The sequence below is a fragment of the Callithrix jacchus genome, chromosome 1 (genome assembly GCF_049354715.1).
Source record: "Callithrix jacchus isolate 240 chromosome 1, calJac240_pri, whole genome shotgun sequence".
Taxonomy (NCBI): Eukaryota; Metazoa; Chordata; class Mammalia; order Primates; family Cebidae; genus Callithrix; species Callithrix jacchus.
The window spans coordinates 41,675,360-41,701,224 of NC_133502.1; the positions used below are offsets into that span (position 1 = coordinate 41,675,360).

Genomic DNA, 25,865 nt, shown 5'->3' on the forward strand with positions numbered 1-25,865 from the left:
AATGGCAGAGCAGTGGCAGGGTCTTTGACTGCAAATAATCAAGGTTCAGACTTCAGATTCTCCACTCATTAGGTGTGAGACACTTAATCTCTCTGTGCCTCAGTTTCCTCACATCTAAAAAGGTAGATAATCATATCTGCCATATAGATTTATTGTCAGGATGAAATGAATTGTATATAGAAGAGGCTATAATAGAACTGGTAGAGAGTGGGCACTCCATAAATGTTAGCTATTTGCTTATTTACCAAATAGCGAGCCACATTAAGCCTACTGATAATGAGAGGTCTGGAGAGCACAAGGCCACAGAGGAAAGAATGTAAAGGGAAAAGGGTAGGGCATAGAACTTTATGGTTCAACTTTTAACCCTTACGGGACGTCTTTTCTGTGCAGAAATCCTTCCATGTGTGGAAAGATGTGTCTGAATCCTCCTACTTCAACACATGCAAATGACAGCAAGAGACTTATTCAGCTTGGTGTCTTCAGTGCCTAGAATGGGGCTGAATATAACAGATGCTCAATAGATATTTCTTGAAGAAAAGTTGCTGCCTGTAATCCCGGTACTTTGGAAGGCCGAGGCAGGTGGATCACTTGAGGTCAGGAGTTCAAGACCAGACTGGTCAACATGGTGAAACTCCATCTCTACTAAAAACACGAAAAATTAGCCAGGTGTGGTGGCACGTGCCTGTAATCCCAGCTACTCAGGAGGCCAAGGCCTGACAATAGCTTGAACCAGGAAGGCGGAGGTCGCAATGAACCAGGATCACAGAACTGCACTCCATTCCTGGTTGATGAAGTGAGAGACTCTGTCTCAGTAAAACCAAACCAAAGCAAAAAAACAAAAGTTGCCGATTGTCTGGGTGGGATACTGGCTATGCGAACAATTATTCTATTCTTATGCCTAGCTCAAATTTCTTCCTATAATTTGGGTACTATAAAACTCAATAGAAGGGATCAAACCAAAAGTTTGGAGAACACTTTTTGCATAGTCTTGGAGAAGAAGGAGCCTGCAGGTAGAAGAGTAATTCCAACAAGTTGCCCAAACTAGAATGTCACAAAAAGCAATCAGCGCAGGACCCAGCTTGAGAGGCTGTTGACATTCTGTGTAATTACTGCAAGTGCACCCTGGGTATCCACATTATTGTAAACTGCATTTCCAACACTGTGTGGCATTACATTTTTAAAAAAAGAAAGTAATGAAGTTATAGCTATTAGCAAAGCTGAATTGGAACTCCTAGAAAATGTCAAGGAGATCTTAATTGTACTTTATATAATGGTCTCCTAGACTAATAAGATATGATCTAAAACCATTAGGTATGAGAAGGTAAACATTTTAAGAGCACTCTTTTATTTTTTATTTTTTTGCCAAAAGGCTCTTCATCTTTATTTGACAACTCTCGCTTGGCCTTGAGGTAAGCATTGCAGTGTTCTGAAATAACAGATATTGTTTGTGACAGAGGCAATGAGGCCCTGTGGTGTGGGAGTGTATTCAAAGATAACACTTATGGAGCAAAGACGTCTATAAATCTGACTGTTAAGTCTCACATCACCGCTCCACACCTCCCACCCAGGCAGAGGGAATGGGCAGGCATGCTGTAAAAGTTATTAGCATGTCACGTAGCATGCAATTCTAAAATGCTGGGAAACACCCATTACTCTAACGAGCATCAGAACACATAAATCTATTTAACCTTCTAGATGACTGAGATTCATTCTCTCAAGGTCGGAATCTCTCCAACAGAGAGCCAAATATTCATGTCATGTTTTCTTCAAGAAGCTTTTGAGCTAAGACAGCCAATCTTTGAATCCCTGTAGCTGTTGGAAATTTTAGAGTCCCTGCTCTCAATTATTGATGAAAGTCACCAGCAACTAAACAGCCAATGTTACATTCTCCTAGAGTTCCCCAGTCTTATTTGCTCTTTCTGGCTCAAGGAGTATACTTTTTACCTTAACTCTTCAATAGTTAAGTGGCTAGTGGCTACAATTTGCAATTTGGTTCTGTTTGTAAACACAGATGAGAAATCATTGTTAGGACATGTGGGCCTTGGTTCCAGTTTGTCTCAATCTTGTGTGTATTCTGGCAAGCAATCTAATGCCTCTTTATACCTTTGTTTTTCTATTTGTACAAGGGGGGAACATTACCACGAAATGAAATTTGTATAGTGCTTTGGGACACCTGCACAAATTGTGCTGTTTCTAACAGATATTAAGATGATATTTGTTTAATCTACTACAAAGTCTGAATAATACTTTCCTTAATGCTGGTTGAGTAGTGTTTACCAAAGTGTGGTTGTTTCATTAAACATTAGCTCTTCAGGATTAGATGTTACATGAAACGGCCTACTTTTGTGAAATAAATTATGAAACTCTAAGGTAAACAGAGTTAAACAAAGGCTTTGCTACAGGACTTCTCAGAGCCTTTAATATGCTAATGATCATTATGAATCTTCTAGGTGGCTATGGTATATAGTGTTTCCCAAACCTATTCAACCATAGCATATTTGGCGGGGTTGTGGGGACTTTTCTTTTGAGGTTACAGGAAAATTCTTTGTAAAATGCTTGGCAGAAGAATAAGCACCATTAATAAGTGCAGTTCAAAACACTTAAAGAGGAAGCACGATGTTGAAAAACAGCTCTGCTCTTTGAATATTATAATAGAAGCAGCCTTAGCTGACCTGCATTTAACTAACTCACCAGACCAGCTTGTCATCACTCTATAAAACATACTGGTTGAATCATATTAAATCGCTGGTTTTGTGGGTCAAGAAATGCTAGAATAACCAGCATTTTCATGTATTTCTACTTAATAAAAAGTTCCCCGGTAGACTAAACCCTTAGGACTAGTAGGCTAAATTCTAGTCTAAATGCCAGCAAACTTCGGCTCCCACCACTTGAATTATGCTTATCAGGATCAGTTGTGTTTGTTTCCCTGTGTTTCATGACAGCTGTGCTAGTTCTTATAATTACATAATTCAATTAGCTATTATGAAACCCATAGAATATGAGTATGCTGTTGTTGATTCTATCACAATTAGATTGAATGCTTGTCAAGATTCATTTTGGTGAGATTTTAAAATTGCCATTAAATGAGGTGTAGGTGAAATATTCTAAAAGATTAGGTGGGGTTGGGTACGGTGGCTCACACCTGTAATTCCAGGACTTTGGGAGGCTGAGGTGGGTGAATCACCTGAGATCAGGGTTTGAGACCAGCCTGGCCAACATGGTGAAACCCAGTCTCTACTAAAAACACAAAAAATTAGCCAGATATGGTGGCGGGCACCTGTAATCCCAGCTCTACTTGGGAGGCTATGGCACCAGAACTGCTTGGACCTAGGAGGTGGAGGTGTAGTGAGCCTCGATGGTGCCACTGCACTCCAGCCTGGGTGACAGAGTGAGACTCCATCTAAAAAAAAAAAAAGAAGGAAGATTGGGGGAATCTCTAGGCTGAATCATAAACATATGGAAGTCTTCATTATGTATAGAAAGTTATTTTTAATTCTCACTGAGCAATTAAAAAAAAAACCCTGAAACTGAAAATTAAGGATAAAATATAATGACTGTGGTTTATGGAAGAATGAATTGCTATCAGAAGATCCATTCTGAAAAAGAGGATCTTGATTCTGTGTCAAAAGATTGATGAATATAAACTCAAAAAGTGGGATTATATCCAAATACTCTATTAACTGGTAAGGTTTTGACATTGACCAAGCAGAACAAATGTTTGTCCCATCAGAAAAGATGCTCACATTTAAGCAATTATGTAGCTATGGGCAGTGCATGCTGGCCAAATGTCAGCTCTGCCTACAACTCTTTTGCACTAAAATATAGTATTTTGATAGTTTTCATCATTTTAAAATGATTCCTTATTTCAGTTAATTGTTTTGATTATCTGACCAAATGCCACTCCTGATTATCTCAGAAAACATCTCCTAAATACTTGCTATTGTCAAAAGTAAGAGGACCAAGCACAATACAGTTTACAAAATACTTTCCATATATTTTACCCCCTTTAATAATCAGGAATAGAAGAAAAGAAGTTTGGATCCTGTAACCAAATGTCCCAGAAGAATCCTTCTTTGAAGCTGCCACAAAAACAGGTGAGAGCTATAGAAATCAGAATTTAGTTACATAAATTATTTCCTTGTTAATCATTCGGTGAAAGAAACAACAGATTTGGAACCTGGATTTCAGGTTGGGGCAGAACAAACACTCAGAATATGTGAGGTAGTTCCTGACCATACAGCAGCACTCAGTTGGAGAAATTTGAAGGAAATTGGAGGGTACTTGTGCTGGGTATGTGAGTGCCCAGATGGATGTTCTTCACATTCCAATTATCATTAACCTACAAGACACAGAGGACAGTCCAGCTATGTCACTGAACCACTACCCAGCAGTTTAGAAAGAAAAAAGTATATCAGAATAAATTCTGATTCTCAATGACAAAAGCATAATAAAGCCTACCCACAATAGTTTTTAATTATCGGGAAATAATACATTTAGGGGTAATTCAAGTGCCCTTGGAGGCAAGTAAAAGTAAACAACTGCAACAATGATTTTGTTAAATAGAAAATATCATAGTCATACCCAGGTTTTATTTGCTGTAAATTTCACTTCTTTGAAGTCAGTCATCCCTTTTTTTGAGATATTAGTTACTGCTTATCTGTGCCTAGTGGAAGTCCTTGAGTTAGAAGCTACCATTGCCACCTGAAAGTGGCCACTGGGGCTGGAGGCCTCGGGCCGTATCGTGGATTGGAGTCACCTGTGGAGGTATACACACATACTGAGGGTGGGTGCCACTCCCCCAGTTTCTGAATCAACTGATCTGTGATGCCACTGGGGCACCTGGATTTTAAAAGCTTCCCACCTTAAGTGTTGGGAGTGGACCACTGGGCTTCGCATCACCTGGGAACCTCTTCAAAATGCTAGAACTAAGTCCCATCCTAGACCTACAGAGAATCAAAACGTGCATTTTAACGAGACACTACATGAATCCTAGGTACCATAGAGGTGGAGAGTCTGGATAATTCTTTCTTGAAGTATTGATAGAGAACCTACATGAGAATCACCTGATTCTCAGTAAAAAATTATAAATATTTTGGGCCCCAACTTAGCCCTGACTGAGAATCTCTGGGAGTGAGGGTAGGAAATGAGCCTACGGAATCAACAGTTCCACCATCACCCAGGTGAGTCTCAGGAGAACCTAAGTTGAGAAGTGCTGTTCTAGAGAGTGGCCTGGGGCTTTTACTAATGTGGCTAAGGTCCAGATCTGAAAGGGGTGTGAGGGGTTATAAGCAGGTTAGAGAGGGCAGTTTCTTTTGCTGTGCAGCATTTTCTTTTAAATTAATTAGATCTCATTTGTCAATTTTTACTTTTGTTGCAATTGCTTTTGTTGTCTTCCTCATGAAATGCCAGCGCCTGTGTCTTGAATAGTATTGCCTAGGTTGTCTTCCAAGGTTTTCATAGTTATGAATTTTGCCAAGTCTTTAATCCATCTGGAGTTAATTTTGTATGTGGCATAAGGAAGGGGTCCAGTTTCAGTCTTCTGTGTATGGCTAGCCACTTCTCCCAGTGCCATTTATTGAATAGGGAATCCTTTCCCCATTGCCTGTTTTCACCAGGTTTGTTGAAAATCAGATAGTTGTAGGCGTGCAGCCTTATTTCTGGGTTATCTCTTCTGTTCCATTGATCTATGAGTCTGTTTTTGTATCAGTACCACGCTGAGCTGTGCCATCTTGATATGGAGCTTCTATGATAAGCAGAGCAGGGCAAGAGAAAAAACTTACATCTCTCTTTTATCCTCTGACCCAGAAGTGACTCAGATCCCTCGGAATTAAGCTCATTATCCAGGCCTAGTCACATGTCCCTACCTAACTGTAAGGAACACTGGGAAATGCAGTCTTTCTGTATGCTCAAAGAAAGGAAAGGGAAAGAAACGTAGAAAAACAGTATTGCCTCTGATACAGAAAAAAGTAAGTCAGACTATATCTGAGTTTGTGGTACTGCCAAGGAGGTTAGCCTTGATTTAGATTCTAAATAGAAACTATTTTAACCAGCTTTAAAGAAATAGGTTTTGATAGTGAGGTTGATAATAAAATGGGCTTTTTGGGGTTTGGTTTTGTTTTTTCTTTTAAATTTTCTGGGCTTCTAACTTCCTCCCTCCTCTAAGTTTAATGACGGTATCAGAACCATTCATTGTTAATTTCCACTCCTCCCACAGGTACTGAGCACAAAATCCACAATCAACAAAACATACACTTACCAAATTAAAGGATGAAAACTTTAAACTCAAACCATCCTGATACTTGTGTTATTAAAGATTTAATGAGGAAAGAGATAAAAAACCGGAGTAGAAAGTTCTACTAATAACTAATGACTTAATTTATCCATGTCTTTCATCCTCCCCCAAAGTAGCAATAATTAACGGTTGATGATGTCATTATTCATTAAACCTTTATTTGTATTTCCCTTTCAACCTTGCAAAGCATAGTGTATCTGTCATCTCACGGTATCCTCACAACCACCATGTGAGGAGAGTAAGGTAGATATTGTCCCTGTTTTGTAGATCAGGAAATTAGAGGACAGTGATGTTAGGTGAGCTGCTAAGATCCTCAGCCAGTCTTGATGTTGTCACTGGAAGCCAGATCTCCTGACTTCCTGTCCTACGCTTTCTCCACACTAGATTCTCTCTTCAGAGAAAGAGTATCCTCGGAAGCAAGATAATAAAGTTTACTCTTTAATCTTTCACATGGAGAAACCCAAGTTGGCCATAATCATTTCAAAATTTTTAAAAAGAATCTCATCCCAGTGAGTGCATTTCTGTAAATTATTCTGGATCTGCGTGTGATAAAAGACTCAGCTGTACAGACAGAATCTGTACAGGGGTTGGCAAAGATTTTCCATAAAAGGCCAGATAGCAAATGTGGCTTTGCAGTCATATGGTCTCTATTGTATGCTAATCTCTTAAATACGTATAATATTTTTAAAACAAAAATCATTTTCCCTCACGGGCTCTTCAATAATAGGCCTTGGGCTACATTTGTCCCACAGGCCTTGGTTTGCCAGCCACGATTCAGGACTGCCAAACATTGTGGGGTTCACAGTGCCCATGCACCCGACGCTGCTACTGCAGCGTGGACTAGTTCCTGCTGCTTTCAGCCTGCCTTGGGTCACCTGTTTGGCAACTTTCTTTAGTGTCACAAACAACCCGGTTTTGGGATGAGATATACCACATTTTGTCTCTGAATTTCTTGCCCTGCCAGGGTGATGTGCGGTGTCTCCCTCCTGGTGCGTTTCTGGATTTGTGACAGGGGTTTTGTGAGATATTTTTTGAGCTCCCCTTGCAGCTGGGAGCTGTGGGGTGTGATGCTTCCCTTCTTCTCTAGAGAGCTGAACTGCGGCCTGTTTGCTGGTCTTGAACCTCTCCACAGAGCCCTCTCTAACTCCTTTTATAAATTTGTTCCCCACCCACCATACCCCTTTTTAAAAAAAATCCTCTTCATTATCTCTTTTTAAAGCCAAGGAACGTGACGGCTGGGGTATCTAGGTAGTCAGGAGTTGAGTATAACCCAGGTGATGATTAAAGGCCAGGGAGCCTTCCCAAGCCTCACCTGTGTTTTTGCTACTAACGTCGTGGCAGTAGTAGCGGGCAAGAGCAATACTAGAATGTTAAGAGGCCACTCGTCTCAGGCAATCCAGGCATGCCTGTTAAAGATATATGAACTTCATTAACACTCTGCAATGAGAATCAATCAGTTTTATACATTCCACCACTTTGGGAGACTGAGATGGGTCAATCACTTGAGGCCAGGTGTTCAAGACCAGCCTTGCCAACATACTGAAACCCCATCTCTACTAAAAATACAGAAATTAGGTGGGTATGGTGGCATGCACCTATGATCCCAGCTACTTGGGAGGCTGAGGCAGGAGAATTGCTCTAAACCCAGAAGGCGAAGTTTCCAGTGAGCAGAGATTCCACCACTGCACTCCAGTCTGTGCGACAAAGTGAGAGTCCATTAAAAAAAAATTACGGCTAGTATTTTGTTCTAGGCAGAACATATTTTGATCATTCAACAAATATTTTCCAATCCACCATTGCATAAGTTGCTGAGTTATAAAGAGGATTGATATGCGGTACCTCCCTAAGGAGCCTACATCTTTGAAAGGGATAAATGCATGGACTATGAAATACAGAATGAAAGGACAAATACAAAAATCTGTGGGAGTTTCATAGAGCATGGAAGAGATTCCTAATTTTTCAGGAGGAAAAAAACAGCTAGTAAAGATGTCAGAAAGGAAGTGAAGTCTGAGCTGAGTAGAAGAGAAAATGAGAAAAATGATCAACAGAGGGGCAGCATGTGCACAGAGATGTGGTAGAGTGTGATGTAAGACCAGAGCTCTCCAGGTCTTACATCACACTAGCAAGGGTGACTTGCTAGATATAATGTGGTGTCTAGGTAGGAGGGGTGAGTGAGAAGGCTAGCAAAGTAGAAATGTGCCAGAATATACTCTGTGCGGGTGTGAAGCTTCTTGTTAATCCCAAAGACAATGATAAGCAATAGTGGCAGGGTGGTGGCACTATAAGGTTTATGTGTTCTGAAAGACACCTTGGGCTGTGATGTGGAGGTTGTACTGATGAAATTATGACTGCAGTGGGTTATTGCACTAACCCAGCAAGAGATGATAAATACTGGAGATAAGGCAATAATAGAGGAAGTAGCAAAAGGAAACAGGTTCAAGAGATGATTAGGAAACGACGGGACTCAATGACTGATTCTGAGTGTGAAATAGGGAACATCCAGAACTGTCTCCATGCGAATGGCTTGGAGGTTGGGAAACAATGTTGTAATCCAACAACACTGTGAACACCAAGGGGAGCAAAGAGGGAAACTAGGAGGCTCGATTTACTTCATTTTGTCCATGAAGATGCAAAAATCCTCTGGGATGTCCAAGCGAAAAGTATTCCACATACAGCTAGAAAAATGTTTGGAGGTCCGAAGCAGTGAGTTGGCTGGAGACGACTGGGAAATGTTGGTAACCAGTTGTTGGTTGAGGCTGTGGATTTGTATGTTCAAAGACAATACACAGCTTGAGAATTAAACAGGAGAAAGGACAAAACCCCAGGAGGCCCCAACTCTTTCGGGCTCAAAAGCCTGAAGTGGCAATAGGAAATCAAAAAGGAATGGTCAGAGGAATCATTAGAAATGTGTGCCATTATGGAAGACAGGAATGGAAAGAGTTTGAGTCTGGTGAGATGAAAATGAGAATTATTATTTGATGTAGAAAATAGAGGATTACTTGTTAAAAACAGTTTACTAGAGTAGTGGAAGTGGAAACAAAATTGGAATGATCTGACCGGTGAATAACTGAAGGAGATAATGTTGATACCGGATATATGGTTTGTGAAGCACTTTGTATACAGTAAAAAGGTATGCAAATACTGTCATGAGTCACTCAACAATGGAGATACCTTCTGAGAAATGTCGGTAGGAGATTTTGTCATTGTGCCAACCTTGGAGCATGTACTTACAGAAACCTAGATGGTATAGCCTACTAAATATCTAGGTTATGTGATATAGCCTATGGCTCCTAGGCTACAAACTTGCATAGCATGTTACTATACTGAATACTGTAGAAAACTATAGCACAATGTTGAGTGTTTTTGTATCTAAACCTAGAAAAGGTATAGTAAAAAAATAATACTAAAGATTAAAAAGTGGTATACCGTCTAGGGCAGTTATCATGAATGGAGCTTGTGGGACTGGGAGTTGCCCTGGGTGAGTCAGTGGGTGAGTGGTGAGTAAATGTGAGGCTTAGGACATTACCGTCTACTACTGTAGACTTTATAAACACTGTGCACTTAGACTACACTAAATTTATAAAAAATATTTGTGCTATGATGTTACTGCTATGATGCCATTAGGCAACGGGAATTTTTCAGCTCTGTTGTAATCTTATGGGACCACCATTGTATTCATGTGTGCAGTTCATTGTTGAATGAAGCATCCTTATCCAGTAGGTGACTGTATATAATAGGCTTCAATCAATGTACAGTCTCAGGTATAGCCTTCTGAACTTGGACCTATCCTTTAACATAACCAATCTCTCTATATTTAATTTTCTTATCTCAATGATAATAGAATCATAAATGATAGAATCAATAGATTGGTAGAATCTAAACCAACACCTTATCCTCAACACAAATCCCCCCTATAATCAATCTATTGATCCTCTGTAGGGAACTCATTACCTTAATAAGACTCCTGTCCATTTACTATACAACTCCCATAGTTAGAGGCCCTATTAGGACTTTCTGTTTTTATGCCCTGTGGCCTCTTCCCAGTCCCAGACAGTTCAGGGACCTTCCTTTCTTGCCTGCAGGTACATCTCAGACATTTGGTCTCTGTTACCACTATCCCTGCCCTCAAGTCTAAGGATCAAGAAGTCCCATCCTCACCTCTCCTTACGAGCTGTTTTCAAAGGTGATCACATGTTTATGTATCAAGGATTTGGTGTGTGTGTGGGAATACTGAATAATCAGAATCTCTATGTATGGGGTGGGAATGGGAAATATAATTTGGAAGAATATTCCATTTGATTCTAACACACCAACCCTCCATCTTAGTTTTAAAAAATGGTGTTTTGTTTGTCTCTTTTCAGCTCTGTCATCATTAAAAAGAAATCTGTTATAGGCTGAATTGTAGACTTCCAAAATTCCTATATTGAAGTCCTAACTCCCCAGTGCCTCCAAATGTAACTGACCTTGGAGATAGTCTGGAGATAGTCTTTAAAGAGGTAATTAAGTTCAAACGAGGTAATTACGTAGGTTAATTCAGTATAATGGGTGTTGTTACAAGAAGAGGAAATTTAAACACAGGTACTAAGGGGAGACCATGTGAAGACATGGGGAAAAGACAGCCATCTGTAGGCCAAGAGAGAGGTCTCAGAAAAAGCCAACCCTGCTAACGCCTTCGTTTCAGATTTCTAGACTTCAGAATTACAAGAAAATAAGTTGTTGTGTTTTAAATCACCAAATCTGTGGTATTTTATTTTGGCAGCCCAAGCAATCTAATACATAATCTACATGAAACATTGATTCCATTCTGTGACTGGGCCATTTTAAAGGGTTTCTAAGTGATTTCTTTGTTAATCCTGTCTAAAATTGTGTCTAGAGTCAATAGCAAACGCAGTTTATGGCATGTGGTTTGCAAGATCTATTTTTTTAATCCTTTAAAGATCGTCGATGTACATGTATTCAGCCTCCCAGCACCTCCCTTGTCCTCCACAGATCGCTAACACAAGCTCATTTTGTATCCAGAATGTAATCTCAATGGGTAATGAGATTCAAGCTCATTAGCGTAATTATGCACTCTCTTTTTATCCCTTAACTAATCTCAGGCTTCAGTTTTTCTCAAGTGTCTTCCTTCTTTCCAGCCAATCATGTCGAGAGAGAAGATGATAAATGATGATAAAAGCAAATTAGAATGTGGCCAAGTCCATCTTCTCTCTGTCATCTTTCACAGGAAGTGAGCTGTAGAAAATTCTTTTTCCTGTTCTGACTATATTTAAATTTGCAGTCTTTTGCATTTTTGTTAGCTTTATCTTAATCTGGACTTTACTCTGTCTACCCTGTTCTATCAGGTTAAGGGCGCTCTTCTGCGTGTTTCTGGACTGTTTTTCTCTCCTGCCCTTTTTTATATGATGGAAGTATTGAACTTGGTTGGAGTCAAAGCATTCGAGTGCCATCTATTACCCACACGACCTGGGTCAAGTTGCTTAATCTAAGTTTCTTTGTAAAATGGAACTAAATCATATCCCATCTTATAAGGAAAGCCATTATGAAATTATGATTAAATTACATAATACATGAAAGAATACCTTATAAATTACATATTTCAGATGTATATACAAGACCTTATTGTTGTTATTACTATTACTGATATATCTCTTAGTTCTGTGTTCAAGAGATACTTAGAGAACCACATTAGTATCTTCATTTGCATTTTATTCTCATTTTTTAATTTTATTTTATATTTTCTGAGATGGGGTCTCAGTTGTTTGACCAGACTGGTCTCTAATTCCTGGCCTCAAGCAATCCTCCCATCTCAGACTCCCAAAGTGTTGGGATTATAGCCATGAGCAACCATACCTGGCCCAGCATGTTATTTTTATTTTAAACTTAGATTTTACAACATTCAACACATAAAAAAGAATATATAGTGAAAAATCTCCTTCTTATTACTCAGTCTCCCCCAATTCAATGTCATTATTTGAGAGCAACCAATATTTCTTATGGATACATCTAGAAATATTTTATGGATATCCACATATATCTTTTCTTCTCTCCCTTCCTTTTTTTCTTTTCTTTTTTTTTTTGAGATGGAGTCTCCCTCTGTTGCCCAGGCTGGAGTGCAGTGGTGTGATCTCAGCTCACTGCAACCTCTGCCTCCCTGGTTTAAGCAATTCTCCTGCCTCAGCCTCCAGAGTAGCTGGGACTATGGGACTACAGGTGCCCGCCACCATACCTGTCTCATTTTTTGTATTTTTAGGAAAGACGGAGTTTCCCCGTGTTAGCCAGGATGGTCTTGATTTCCTGACCTCGTGATCTGCCCACCTTGGCCTCCCAAAGTGCTGGGATTACAGGCGTGAACCACCACACCCGGCCCTCTCCCTTACCTTTATACCCATGCAGTAACATCGTATCAGTTCCTTCACATACCCTCACTTTTTTTTTTCTCATGCTGTCACAATCTCTTTGCTGAGAATTTCCTCTCCTCGAGGAGAGGAAAATTTACATTCTCTGCTTTGGGTTCAGACATTTACTTTCTCTCACGTTTTAAAATCTATTCTTTAACACTCCATATTGCACTTAAGTTTGCACAATATGGTGACGGGTTCCTTTCCCCTGTGATCATCAGTGGAAGCAGAGAAGAAATCACCATCTTTGGCAGCAAGAAACATTTGGTTCTTACGGGCCGAATGTAAGATCTGTCTTTGTTGTTGTTGTTTTTGAGACAGGGTCTTGCTCTGTCATCCAGGCTGGAATGCAGTGGTATATAATCACAGCTCACTGCAGCCGCAATGTCCCAGCCACAAGAGACCCTTCCACCTTAGCCTCCCAAGTAGTTGGGAGTACAGGTGCACACCACCACACTTGGCTAATTTTTTTATTTTTTGTAGAGACGGGGGTCTCACTATGTTGCCAGGGCTGATCTCAAACTCCTGGGCTTAAACTATCCTCCTGCCTTGGCCTCCCAAAGTGCCTTGGCCTCCCGCAATGGTGTGAGCCACTGTGCCCAGCCAAGATCTGTTTTTTATTAAAGGTGGTGTTTTAATGCTTTCATGAAAGGTCTTACGGCATCATGGAGGGAGGTCATGTTTTAGAGCCAGCCAGACCTAACACCTGGCTCTGCAGCCCCTAAACTGTTTGCACTGGCCATCTCCTGAGTCTCACCTCACTGAGGCTTCATTTTCACATTTGAAAAGTGGAACTAATAAATAACTACCTCAAGGGTTATATTACATAAAGTATATATAGTGGGTGGTATATCATACGTGCTTCATAAATATTATTGATCCTCTTGGTTTCACTATTTAACCCGTATCACATTAATATTTTCTCACTTAAAAATAATCTTCATTATACAAACTCCAAATCATAATCGAGAAACATTTCTTCTTTACTGCAGTTACAGGGCTGAGTCAGATGGTAAAAATACAAGGAAGGAAAGATATACTCCCCTTTTTGCAAGCAGATTGCAATCTAAGTGGGAGGCATAGCATATACAAAAACAATAAATAGTACAGAGAATAGAATAGGAAGGAAATAATTTGGTCATAAAAGCAGAAAAGACTTTCGTATGAAGGAGAGGTGAAATCATGCTCAGGACAAGATGTTGTATTACAACATCTAGTGTTATAAAATTATGAGTAGCTCAACATCTAGAGGAAAAGGCAATAAAGAGAACATTAATGTAACAAAAACAGTAATTTATACATATTTTTATTCTACTTTTCTTAAATGAGGAGTATGTTCTGAAGACTTACCATACTGAAACAAAATTAACTTCCTTTCCACAAGAACTCAAACTATTCTGTTTTATTCATATATAGCAGGTTTGATATACCAGGTGTTACATATAGAGAGAGACTGTAGGAAGCTTCTATAAAGATACAGCTTAAATTTGAAGACCTTGTTTCCTCTCATTTGAATTCAATGAATAAATAGAAGACACAATTGGACTAACAGTCAGTGGAAACTCATTTCTTATTGATACAACTGCATCTCTGTAAACTCTTTCTTATTATTGAAGTTATTTGTTCAGGGTCTTTAAACAAGGCTCATGACAACCCAGTAAGCCTGCCTTGATCACATTCATGAGGTGACTCAGGAACACAATAGCTGAAATCTCTGAATGTAGCGGTTTAATCAGGGTGGAGAATATATTGCGGGGGCGATTAAAAATTGCATCAGAGAAATAATGATCCATCCTTAATTACTTTCCTTTGTAGTTAGCTTAGATCAATATCAACTGTTTGTTTTATTCAAGCTCTTTTATTTTTCCTTTTTAAAGAAGACATTGCGTGACTGTACAAGTACAAGAACTAAGAGAAACTCATAAGCACTTGCCAGAGAAGGTTCAAAGTGCGATAAAAGTGACAGACATCGGTTCCTGCAGAGAAAGGCCTATGCTGTGAAACACCTAACAGCCCATCCAGAATGAGAGTCAAAGTAAGGTTATCATCTAATTTTTACCAAGGTGTGGCGATCTCTTCATAAATATATGAAAATAGAAAAGCTTGAGGTTAAATACATAATGGTATTTGGTTTGGGTTTGGATTACTTTTTAAAACGTTGTGGTGGGTATATAGTAGGTGTATAGATTTAGAGGGTACATGGATATTTGATACAGGCATGCAATGGGTAGTAATCACAGCATGGGAAATGGGGGGTCTGCATCCCCACAAGCATTTATCCTTTGTGTTACAATCCGATTACACTCTTTCAGTTATTTTTAAATGTACAATTAAATTATTTTGACTGTAGTCACCCTGTTATGTTATGAAATACTAGGAGTTAATAATCACATCACAGAGGATGGGGTATCCATCTCCTCAAGCATTTATCCTTTGCTAGTTGTTTTAAAATGCACAATTAAGATACTGACTATAGTTACCCTGTTATGCTATCAAATATGAAGTCTTGTTCATTCTATTTTTTTTTGTACCCATTAGCCGTTCCCACCTGCCCACCACCAACACAAGATGAATGAATAAGGAACATGTGATACATATATATGTTAGTGTTTTTAAGTGAATCTCCTGAGTGCTTCCTTGACTGCAGCCACCCAGTGGAGTAGCTTAATTACTGTAGTTGCCACTTTTAATCTTTCCCGGGGTTCTCATTATTAGTGCCAAGTGTTATAACTATTATTGTTGTTTTATTTTTTGCCAAGGAAAATGAGGAAATGAATAGTAGCATTCTGAAAACAAAGGATACTCCAGAAACAAACCCAAAGTTCCCATCCCATGCCAAACTGGAAAGAATGTATGGAAGTAAAATAAAACGTACTTTCAGGGTGGCCTATTTTGAGGGCACATCTTGTGATCTGCGAGGGACATTGCACCTGGTTGCCAACACTGATGTCACAGACAAATGAAACCACACACTCCTTTTGGGTGTGGCATCATACTAGGGCATTGTACCTCCTTTAAATTAGATTTCATTGACTGGGAAAATTTATATACAATTTGGAAGATAATCTAGAAACAGTCCAAGTGTTCGTGTGAATGCTAAAATGGCCATCATCCCTCCCTGCGATGGCAGGGAGTGTCACAGATCTTCTTTAAGGGATTGTGTCTCTGAGCTGGAAAGTCATTATGTCACCCACATAACTTTATGAAGAGTTATGCTGCCACATTGCTGGGTCGCATTATCCCGCCTCATCCCTGCCGAAGGTAAATTCACACAGGGCATTTCTCTTGTGGCTTTTTGGCCTCACATTTTAAAACCCATTACTAGGTAGTGTAAGAAAGAATTAGGAGCCCAGGCATGGTGGCTCATGCCTGTAATCCAGCACTTTGGGAGGCTGAGGTGGGCAGATCATTTGAGGTCAGGAGTTTGAGACCAGCCTGGCCAATATAGTGAAATCCATCTCCACTAAAAATACAAAAAAATTAGCTGGGTGTGGTGGCGCATGCCTATAGTCCCAGCTACTCAGGAGACTGAGGCAGGAGAATCACTTGAACCTGGGAGACAGAGGTTGCAGTGAGCTGCTTGGGCAATAGGGTGAGACTCCATCTCAAAAAATAAAGAATTAAGAATATAGGCTCTGGGGGCAGTTTGGGTCTGAGTCCCGAGTGGCCATGTGACCTAACCACTGTGCCTTATCTCTTCATCGTTACTTTTTCATGAGGTCGTCTTGAAAAATAAGAAAATACACAAAGTGGTAGAATACTAACTGACTCATAGTAAGTATGCAGTAAACATAGGCATTGTTATTATTATCAATATATAATAATCACTAACCAGGTTTAATTTAAATGTTCAGAGAATGAAGTATTTTTTCAAGAATTGAATAGAAACTTCTTTTTGTTAAAATACTTGTAGGCATTCCTCCAATCCTTATATGAATATACTTATAATATTACCTAACATCAGTATAGTAAAAATAATGTAACTCTGATGATAATCTTGCAGTGCGTCAGAATATCCTTCTGAACATGTTTGATCATTATAAAAAACTGAAAAAGGCTTGGAAGTTTAGAATTAATATGCATTGACCCAAGTAATCCCTTGAAGATTCAAAAATTGTTAACTCATGAGCTACATGAGGATTTCTTTCCCATACCATTGGCTTTTAAAAGGGGAAAAGTAGCACACAAATCCAACCAAATGATTCCCGTTAGTTAGGGCTAGTGGACATTTCACCATGCTTCTCAAATTGCTCACGCTTGCACATTCATCTCTTTTGAATATGGGCTTTTAGATACATTTCCCAAAAACTGAAACTAGAACTTGTGCTTGTGTGTGTATAAATTCCTATATAAAAGATGGATGCTTAGAGGGCACAGCCAAGGCATACACATTCAGAAATTTAAAGACCTTATTTGATAAACAAGAAAGAATAAAATCAAATAAATTAAAATTTTAACTCAAGAAACTAGAAAAGTAGCAACAACATAAACCCAAAGAAAGCAGGGGGAATTCACAAATGTCAAAGTGGAAAATAATAAATTAAAAAATAGAAATAAATAGGATTTATAAATAATCTAAGATCAATTTCAGTGAAAAGTGCAGACAAAATCTGGCTCTTTTGGTCAAGAAAAACATAGTAAAATTTTAAATGACATAATTATAGGCCAATAAGAAATTCAAAATTATCAGAGGATATTATTCATAATTCTTTGCCAATCTACTTGGAAAACTTGATGAAATATATAATTTTTCTAGGAAATATATACATTTTAAAAATAGAAAAAATGAAAAAGTTAAAACAATAATGAAGGAAAAAACAGTCACAAAAGAAATCAACAAAGTTGTCAAAGTATTACTCCCTTTTTCTGCATCCCACCATAGATCTTATGACAAATTTTTAGAAAATCTTTTTAGAATAAACTATGCTTGTGCTAGTGAAGCTATTATATAGCATATAAAACTCTGGACATTAAAGTATATTTATTACTTGTGGTTAGCATGACCTGTTACTAAAACTTGGCAAAGGTAGCAAGAAGAAATAAGATTTCAGGATACAAAAATCATAATAAAAATTGGCAAGTCCACCAAAGCATTGAAAAGAATACTAGGTTTTGAAAAAAACAGCATTTAGTTTAGAAATTCAATGATAGCTCCAAACTAGGAAATCTAGTATGTAATTTACCACATTGATAGAACCAAAGAAACAAAACATATTTTATTAAAATAAATGTTAAAAGTGCCTTTGATAAAAATTAAACACTTTGTTATAAATCTCTCAGTAAGCTAGAAAGATGTTTATATTATCTGACAAAGCGTTTTTATCACAAATCAAACCCAACATTACTATTTGAATGATGAAAAATAAAGAAACTTGCAATATAATCCTGCTTATCATTTTTCAATATTTTTCTGAAGGAACACCCAGTAAAAAAAAGTAAGCAAAAGAAAGAAAAGGTATATCTCTTTGTGATACAAAACTATCATTACTTACAGAGGGTAAGATTCACTACCTGGAAAACCCAAGAGAGTCAACCGAAAACAAGCAGATCTAATAACTGAACTCAGAAAAGAGGTCAGATACAAAATACAGACAATGACACAATGAAGAGCTTCCTTTTGTGCCAGTAATAATCAGTGGGTAATCCACAAAACTTTGTGAGCATCTAAGATTTTCTCGACATACAAAAACTTGAGCAAGGTAGCCAAATATAGTATGAAAAGAATGACTGTATTAGTAATCAAAGAGATATAAATTGAGATGGCAATTAAATTGTATTTTATATCTAAATTAGCAAAGATCAGAATATGATAATAACCTGTGCTGGTAAATAGAGCACAACAAAGCACTCTCATATATCATTTATACAAATATAAATAAATATAACTTTACTGGTGGATATTTCTTTTGTATCTATATATATATTTAAGTTTTATTTTAGATCCGGGCGCAGGGGTATATGCGCATGTTTGCTACATGAGTATACTGCATACTGGTGGGCTCTGGGTTTCTAGTGTACCCATCACTCAAATAGTGAACATTGTACCAATAGGTAAACTTTCCATCCCCACACTCCTCCCACCCTCCCCACTTTTGGAGTCCCTAGTGTCTATTATTTTCATCTTTTTGGCTTTGTGTACCCATTGTTTAGCTCCCATTTATAAGTGAAAACGTGCAGTATTTGGTTTTCTGTTTCTATGTTGATTCACTTAGGATAATGGCCTCCAGCTACAACCATCTTGATGCAAAAGACATGATTTCATTCTTTTTTTATAGCTTTGTGGTATTCTATGGTGTACATACCACGTTTTCTTTATCCAGTCAACCAATGGGGGACACTTAGGTTAGTCCCATGGCTGCTGTTGTGAATACTGCTGCAATGAACACACAAGTGCAGGTGTCTTGTTTTAAATATGATTTCTCTTTCTTTGTGTAGATAACCAGTAATGGAATTGCTGAGCTGAGTGACAGTTCTATTTTTATTTCTTTGAGAAATCTCCATGCTGTTTTCCAGAGGTTGAACTAATTTACAACAGTGTATAAGTGTTCCCTTTTCTCTGCATCCACATCAGCACCTGTTGTCTTTTGACTTTTTAATAGTTATTCTGACTGGTGTAACATGGTATCTCACTATGGTTTTAATTTGCATTTATCTGATGATTAGAAATGTTGAACATGTTTTCATGTATTTCTTGGCCACTTGTTTACTCCTTTTTTTTTAATTAAAAAAAATTAATTTCTTTATTCATTTGGAGGGATGGAGTTTTGTTCTTCTTGCCCAGGCTGGAGTACAATGGTGTGATCTTGGTTCACTGCAACCTCCACCTCCTGGGTTCAAGTGATTCTCCTGCCTCAGCTTCCCAAGTAGCTGGGATTCTGGGCATGTGCCACCTTGTCTGTCTAATTTTGTATTTTTATTTTTTAGTAGAAATGGGGTTTCACCATGTTGGTCAGGCTGATCTCGAACTCCTGACCTCAAGTGATCCACTTGCCTCAACCTCCCAAAGTGCTGGGATTACAGGTGCAAGCCACCATACCTGGCCAACTTTTGTTATTTTTAAAGAGTATTTTCCCTAAGTATAGAATTCTAGGTAGGCAGTTATTTTGTTTTAGCAAAGATGTCATTCCATTGTCTTCTGGCTTACATTGTTTCTACTGAAGAATCAGATATAATTTTATTGTCTGAGGTAACTTATTTCTAGCTATTGTTTTCTTTATCTCCAGCTATTTTTTTTTCAATATTTTCTTGTTGTTTTATTTCAGTAGTTTTACTGTTAAGACTCAGTGTAGTTTTCTTTATGTTCCTTTTGAATTCATAGTGCTTCGTGAATCAGTGGCTTGAGGGTTTTCATCAGTTTTAGAAACTTAATGCCATTATTTTTGATACAATATTTCTTTTTCTCATTCTTCTCCTCCTAGGAATCTAATAACATACAGTTTAGACCTTTTGACCATGTATATGTCTTTACATTCTTTGCTATATTCTCTCTCTCTGGTCATTTTTCTCTTATTTGTCTTTTAGTTCATTAATTCCTCTTTATCTCTATTTAGTATTCTATTAAATATATCTTTTAAGTTTTTAAATTCAATTTGTTGTATTTTAATTCCAGAATTTCTATTTTTTAATGGCTTTCAGTCTTCTGCTGAAATTTTTACTTTATCATCAATTATCTTGAATGCACTAAACCCAGTTGTTTTAAAGTCTATTTTCATCAATTTAATGTTGATTACCTGTAGGTCTATTTGTATCGTCTGTTTTTTTTCTTACTCCTGTCCTTTAGTATACCTGGACCTGACAACTATTGCTTACATTATAAATATTGTTTATGAAAAATTGTGGAGGTTCTGCATGATATGTGGAGAATGCATTTCTGCTTCTGGCAGGCAGTTAGAATAGAAGCAGATCGTCCTAACTTAGCCTGGTATCAAGGTGATTCTATGCTGAGTTGTCAATTTTGTGAATGCTAATTTGTTTCAGGTTTTCTTTTACTCCTAGCTATAGCCCTGTCAGGTATTTACTGCAAATCTAGGATGTTTATTAAGGTCTCTCATCCTTAGCAACCTCTGGACTTCATAAATATTATGAGACTTTTAAAAGTCCTGCTTAACTTCTTAGCCTTTCAGTCACTTTTGTCTTTTTCTTCTCAGCCTCTAGGCCTTTTGTAAACTGTCTTCATAAAAGGAAAAGGATCACCAAATGTTTAGCTCACTTTTTTGGAGTACCTTTTTTTGCACGTTCCTGCTGTCTGGGATCTTGCTCCCTCTACTCTTGGCTACGTTTATAGCCTTGAATTCCGGTTTTTGTCTCTTTAACCCCTTGAGATTACTGTCAACTTTGACCAGCTTCTTGGCCAGTTAGCCTCATATTTCTGCTCAGCTTCTGAGCTTTCAGACATGCCCCATTCATAAACTGGCAAATGACTCAAAGGAAAAAATAGTATGAGATGTTGGGCTCACTTTCACGAGTTTCCCTGCCCTTTGACGTCTTGCATCCCCAAATCCTGGCTGCACTGGGAACTTTCTGCTGCATTCGAACAGGTTTTGTTTTGGTATTTCGTTCATTTTTGAATTTTTTATGGTGATAGCATCTAATAAAAACTAGTCATTTATAGCAGAGAGGGGACATACTCTCTGAAGGGACATCAAGGATTTATGCATGACTCCTCTCTTTCTCACACACCCCGCTCGTAATATCTCAACAAATCCTGTTGGCTCTACCTTCAAAATATATTCAAAGTCTCCTACTCCTCACCATCTCCTCTGTTACAACTCTGGTCCAAGTCATTTTCACATCTCACCTCATTATAACAATAGCCTATTTACTGTTCAACCTATTTCAACCCTTGCTCAATACAGTCTATTTTCAACAAAAAAGACTGAACGATCTATTGAAAATTTAAGTCATTCCTTTGCTGACAACACTACAATGGGCTCCCATTTCACTCAGAGTAAATTCCAAAGCTGTTATTGTGGTGTGACAGATTGTATTTTCCAAAGATAGCCACATAATATCTTTTGCCCCATATCGAGCTTCATCATTTCCTCATCAAGAAATGGGGTCTATGTGTCTCCCCACTGAACCTGAACAGACCTTTAGGCTGACTTGATCAGTAGAGTATATAGAAGGTGATGCTCTGTGACTTCCAAGGCTAGGTCACAAGGGCCATTCATTTCCTCCTTGCTCCCTTGGGAAGCTCACACTTGGAAACTAGCCACCAATCTGTAAGGAAGCCGAAGATACCCAGAGAAAGATAATAACGAGAAGAAATGAGGTCTACAACCCATAGTTCTGGCCAAGATCACAGATTACAGCCAGTACTACCTTGCCAGGATGTGACTAAGCTATTATTTACGTGGATGCCCCAGCCCCTAGTCAAGCTGCCCCATGCGATGCCATATGGAGCAAAGATAAGCTTTTTCCACCAATCCCTGCTTAAATTGCAGATTTGTTAGCAAAATAAATGGCTATTATTGCCAGTAGGCTTGAGGGTAGTTTGTGATGAAGAAATAGATAACTGACATACATCACCTACAAGATCCTTCATAATATGATTCCTAAGTATCTTTTTAAAATATCACTTCTTCTGCATCTTATCTCACCTATTTTACTCTGAAGATGTTTGAATGTGCCAAGCCTTTCCCTACCTCGGGGTCTTTATGCTTCTTCTTTTGTCTGCCTCAAATATTTTACCTCCTTTTATCCCAGGCTTTGTTCCTTCACCTCCTTCAAGTCTGCTCTCAAATATAATTTTATCAGTGAGAACTTTTCTAACTTCTTTGCTTTTCTCCATAGCACTTCTCATCAACTTATATATTATATGTTTTATTTACTGTGGTCAATTGTCTCTCTTTCCCCATAAGAATATAAACTACCTGAAAGGGCAGATTTGTTTTGAGTCCCAAATGCTTTTAATGAGCAAATAATAGGGAATCAATAAATTTTATAGCAAATAAATCAGTTTATTTAAAATGCTGCTTTGCTGACTATTTCTGTCACTCATCTCTTTTTTGATGCACGTACTCTCATTAGTCATCCATCTCTTTTTGATCCATCCACACTCATGGACAGGCTTACATACAGAAACTGGGAATTCCTGAGAAATCCATCTGTAAAATGTAGTCACTCTTCTCAAAGATACTTCATTTGTTTTTTCAAACAAGCACATGACCTTAGTTTCCTAAGATCAAACAGCATTCACTAAGTCTTAAAAGTGGCTGGGAATCTTCTTTAAGCTCCCATTTTGTCAGCTCGCTTTTCTTTACTGGTTCTGGTCCTTCTGTGTTGTCATTTTAATCCAGTGGTAGCTTCATCTCCTATCTTTTAGGAAGGCATAGATTGCTCTTGCCTGTGTAGTCTACTTCCCACAAAAGACCAAAGTCTGTAAAGTTCCCAGAGTGCAAGAAAACAAGTCTTTTCACAATCATTCTCCATATTTCTGCCCTCTGTTTTTCTACTTTTCCTATCTGGGTCAGAGAGCCTCTTTTTGTTTTCAGTGGATCCTGAAAGTGCCTTTCTAGTTAGCTATCAAACCTGTTCTTCTCTAGTGTACAATCATATTATATAGTCTTGTTACCATATGTAATCAGAATAAATAAAACAATACTCTCAATTTCTCCCTTGAACATTGAGAAGTAAATATCAACAGAAGTCATTTGACCAGATCAAGCACATTTCCATTCCACATGCAATTTGCTGATGTGTTTGCCAAGGGAAAGGTCAAAAGGAAGTTGCATAAAAAATGACTGAATCTGCTTGCTTGGTCCTTTTTTAAAGGACCCTTCTAGAGAACATTTGCCTTCGGCAATGGACTCTGAAGGTCACTGTCCTCTGGAGCTTAAGAACCAATATAATCATAGAATCCAGCCACTCAACAAATCCAAGCATCATACTCCAAAAGAGCTGCTGTTTCCAGTTTCTTTATTCTTCATAAAAAAATATGGATAGGGATGTGTTTGATAAAAAATCTGCTGAAACAGAAATAGAGAAGTCTTCCAGGTCTGATTTTGATTCTTTGCTTACTCTGAGATGAAAACACTCCAAAAGTCACCTTGCTCTTGTTCCTAGATTCCTTGAGTCAACTTGTCATTCTAAAACTTATCTACTGGATCAAAAAATATGAAATGCAAAAAAAAAAAAATAGGTTGAGACAGACTTGCCACATGGTTTGACTGCTTATCAAGTAACAAAAATCTAACTGTGCTTAGTATGGAGATACCATCTTCTTAGAGAGTTGTAAGTGAATTAGCATTGGAAAAACAGGTATCTGATGAATTTGGGGGCCTAAATGGCTTATGCTTAAAATGTTTATAAGGAAGAATAGCAAATGGATAAATTAGAGAGTGTAATTCAGTGTAATTGAAGAGCTATGGGTATACCTAAGATCAAAGATCAGAGACACAGAGAATACTTCTAGCAGATAAATTTCATACCCTTTTAAACCTAAGAAATACAGCAAGACCCAACCAAGTACCTGAACATGCTTCTCTTATATCCTTGTCTCTTTTTCCATGATTGTTGAGGCGTCTTAAAAGATTGGGGTGCCTGCTTCTCCCAGGAGGGGTAATGTTACATCTTTTCACAGATGGAAGCAATTTGTTCAATGTAAGCCCTCCAAACTCAACAGTTTTCCAGTTTGTACCTCAAATGGAGAAGAAAAGGGCAATCAACTAAAGTTCTGTTGACTTTAGTATAAGGTTGCAAGAGCAGTTATTTACCACTCAGCCCCTTATATTTCCATAACGCTCTTTCTTAAGTTCACTCCCAAGGCTGTGAAGCTGTGGGCAGAGTCTCTGTGTTGACAGAAACTCCAATTTGGAGTTTCTAAGCATCTGTCTCCACTACTTTTTTGATAAGAAACTTCCCTTCTCCTCCCTACTGATGTTAAGTAGAAAATGTGGATTGACTTTCTTTTTATTAAGAGGAATTCACTCAAAGAGAACTGTAGGGAAGAACCCTCTGTAGGGGGCGCCTTTTTGTGACTCTCCTTAGTGGCTTCACTAATGCCCCCTTACAGCACCTGGGATCGCTGCTCCCTTCCATGTGGGCTCCTTCAAGTAATGGTTAGTAATAATGCTTCCCTGTAGCCAAGTCTTCTGTATGGTTGCCACGGTTTCTCACTTCCTCATACAGCCAAGAACTGGGGGAAACCTCTTTGTTCCAGCCCCACATAAACAGTCATTCTTACTCTGCTGAACCCACCAGGACCATGTAATTTTTAGACAGAAAGTCTACAAGTCCTATCAAGTGAGTTGGAACTGCAAGATACCACACTTTTAACAGCTCTTTAACACTCATTCCATAGGCTCATTGGCAAATCATAGATCCTCAACTCTTTCAGCTCAGGGTGAGCTTTTAGATTCCCCAAAGGTGTCCCAGCAAGGGCAAGGCAGTGTAGAGCCCTTCACTTCCTCCTAGAAGTGTTGGACGCCAGGTGAGTATTTGGCAAACAAATCACGATCCTCTTCAGACATTCCTCCATAGGGCACAGGAACAACAAGTACCCTAGGCCTGACAGAAATTTCCAGGTACCCATCATTCCACAGGACAGGTATGCAAAATAAATTCTTTACATCTTATGAAACAACTTTGTGCACCCGCACACGTGTACTCTGTAGTGTTTGCCTCTGTGTGTGTAAACACATAGAAAATATTTGCTGTTCAGATTTATGTGACTCTGTGTGTGTGTGTGTGTGTTTTGTGGTAAATACTTTGAAAGCACCATTTACTCTTTATCTCCCTTCCCTATTACAGTTATAGCTAGATCCCAAAACTAGGTTCAAGGTTTACATCTGAGGTCTAAGTCACAAGGAGGATAATAAATATAGAATATGGGATAGGAGGCAGCAGAGTCTACAGAAAACCTCAGTGGCCTGAGCTTGAAAGAGGTTTAGTGTCTGCCATGTCATAGATATAATTCTGATGCTCATGGTTTGACTTGCTTATTTCAAAAGTAAAAATGAATATGTATTAGGTTCGTACAAAAGTAATTGGGATTTTTTAATGACAAAAATCACAATTGCTTTTGCACAACCTAATATTTTCAGTGGGGTCACAAATATACTCGAACTATACTCCAATGTGTAGGGAAAAAAATGGAATCTCTTTATTTTTTCCTTTAATGGATCTGATTTCCCTCCTAAGTCCCCACAACGCTAGATAGTGACATAATAACACAG

At 38.4% G+C, this 25,865-nt stretch overlaps 1 long non-coding RNA gene across 2 annotated transcripts in view; it reads right to left on the bottom strand.

Moving 5' to 3' along the window:
- Positions 1-18,797: 18,797 nt before the first annotated feature.
- The window catches only part of LOC118152924 (uncharacterized), a 96,910-nt gene continuing 89,842 nt past the window's right edge, over positions 18,798-25,865 (bottom strand). For both annotated transcript variants that reach the window (XR_004741963.3, XR_008479818.2), the window contains one exon: positions 18,798-24,328. This is a non-coding gene — a long non-coding RNA (uncharacterized LOC118152924). The remainder of the gene's footprint in view (positions 24,329-25,865) is intronic.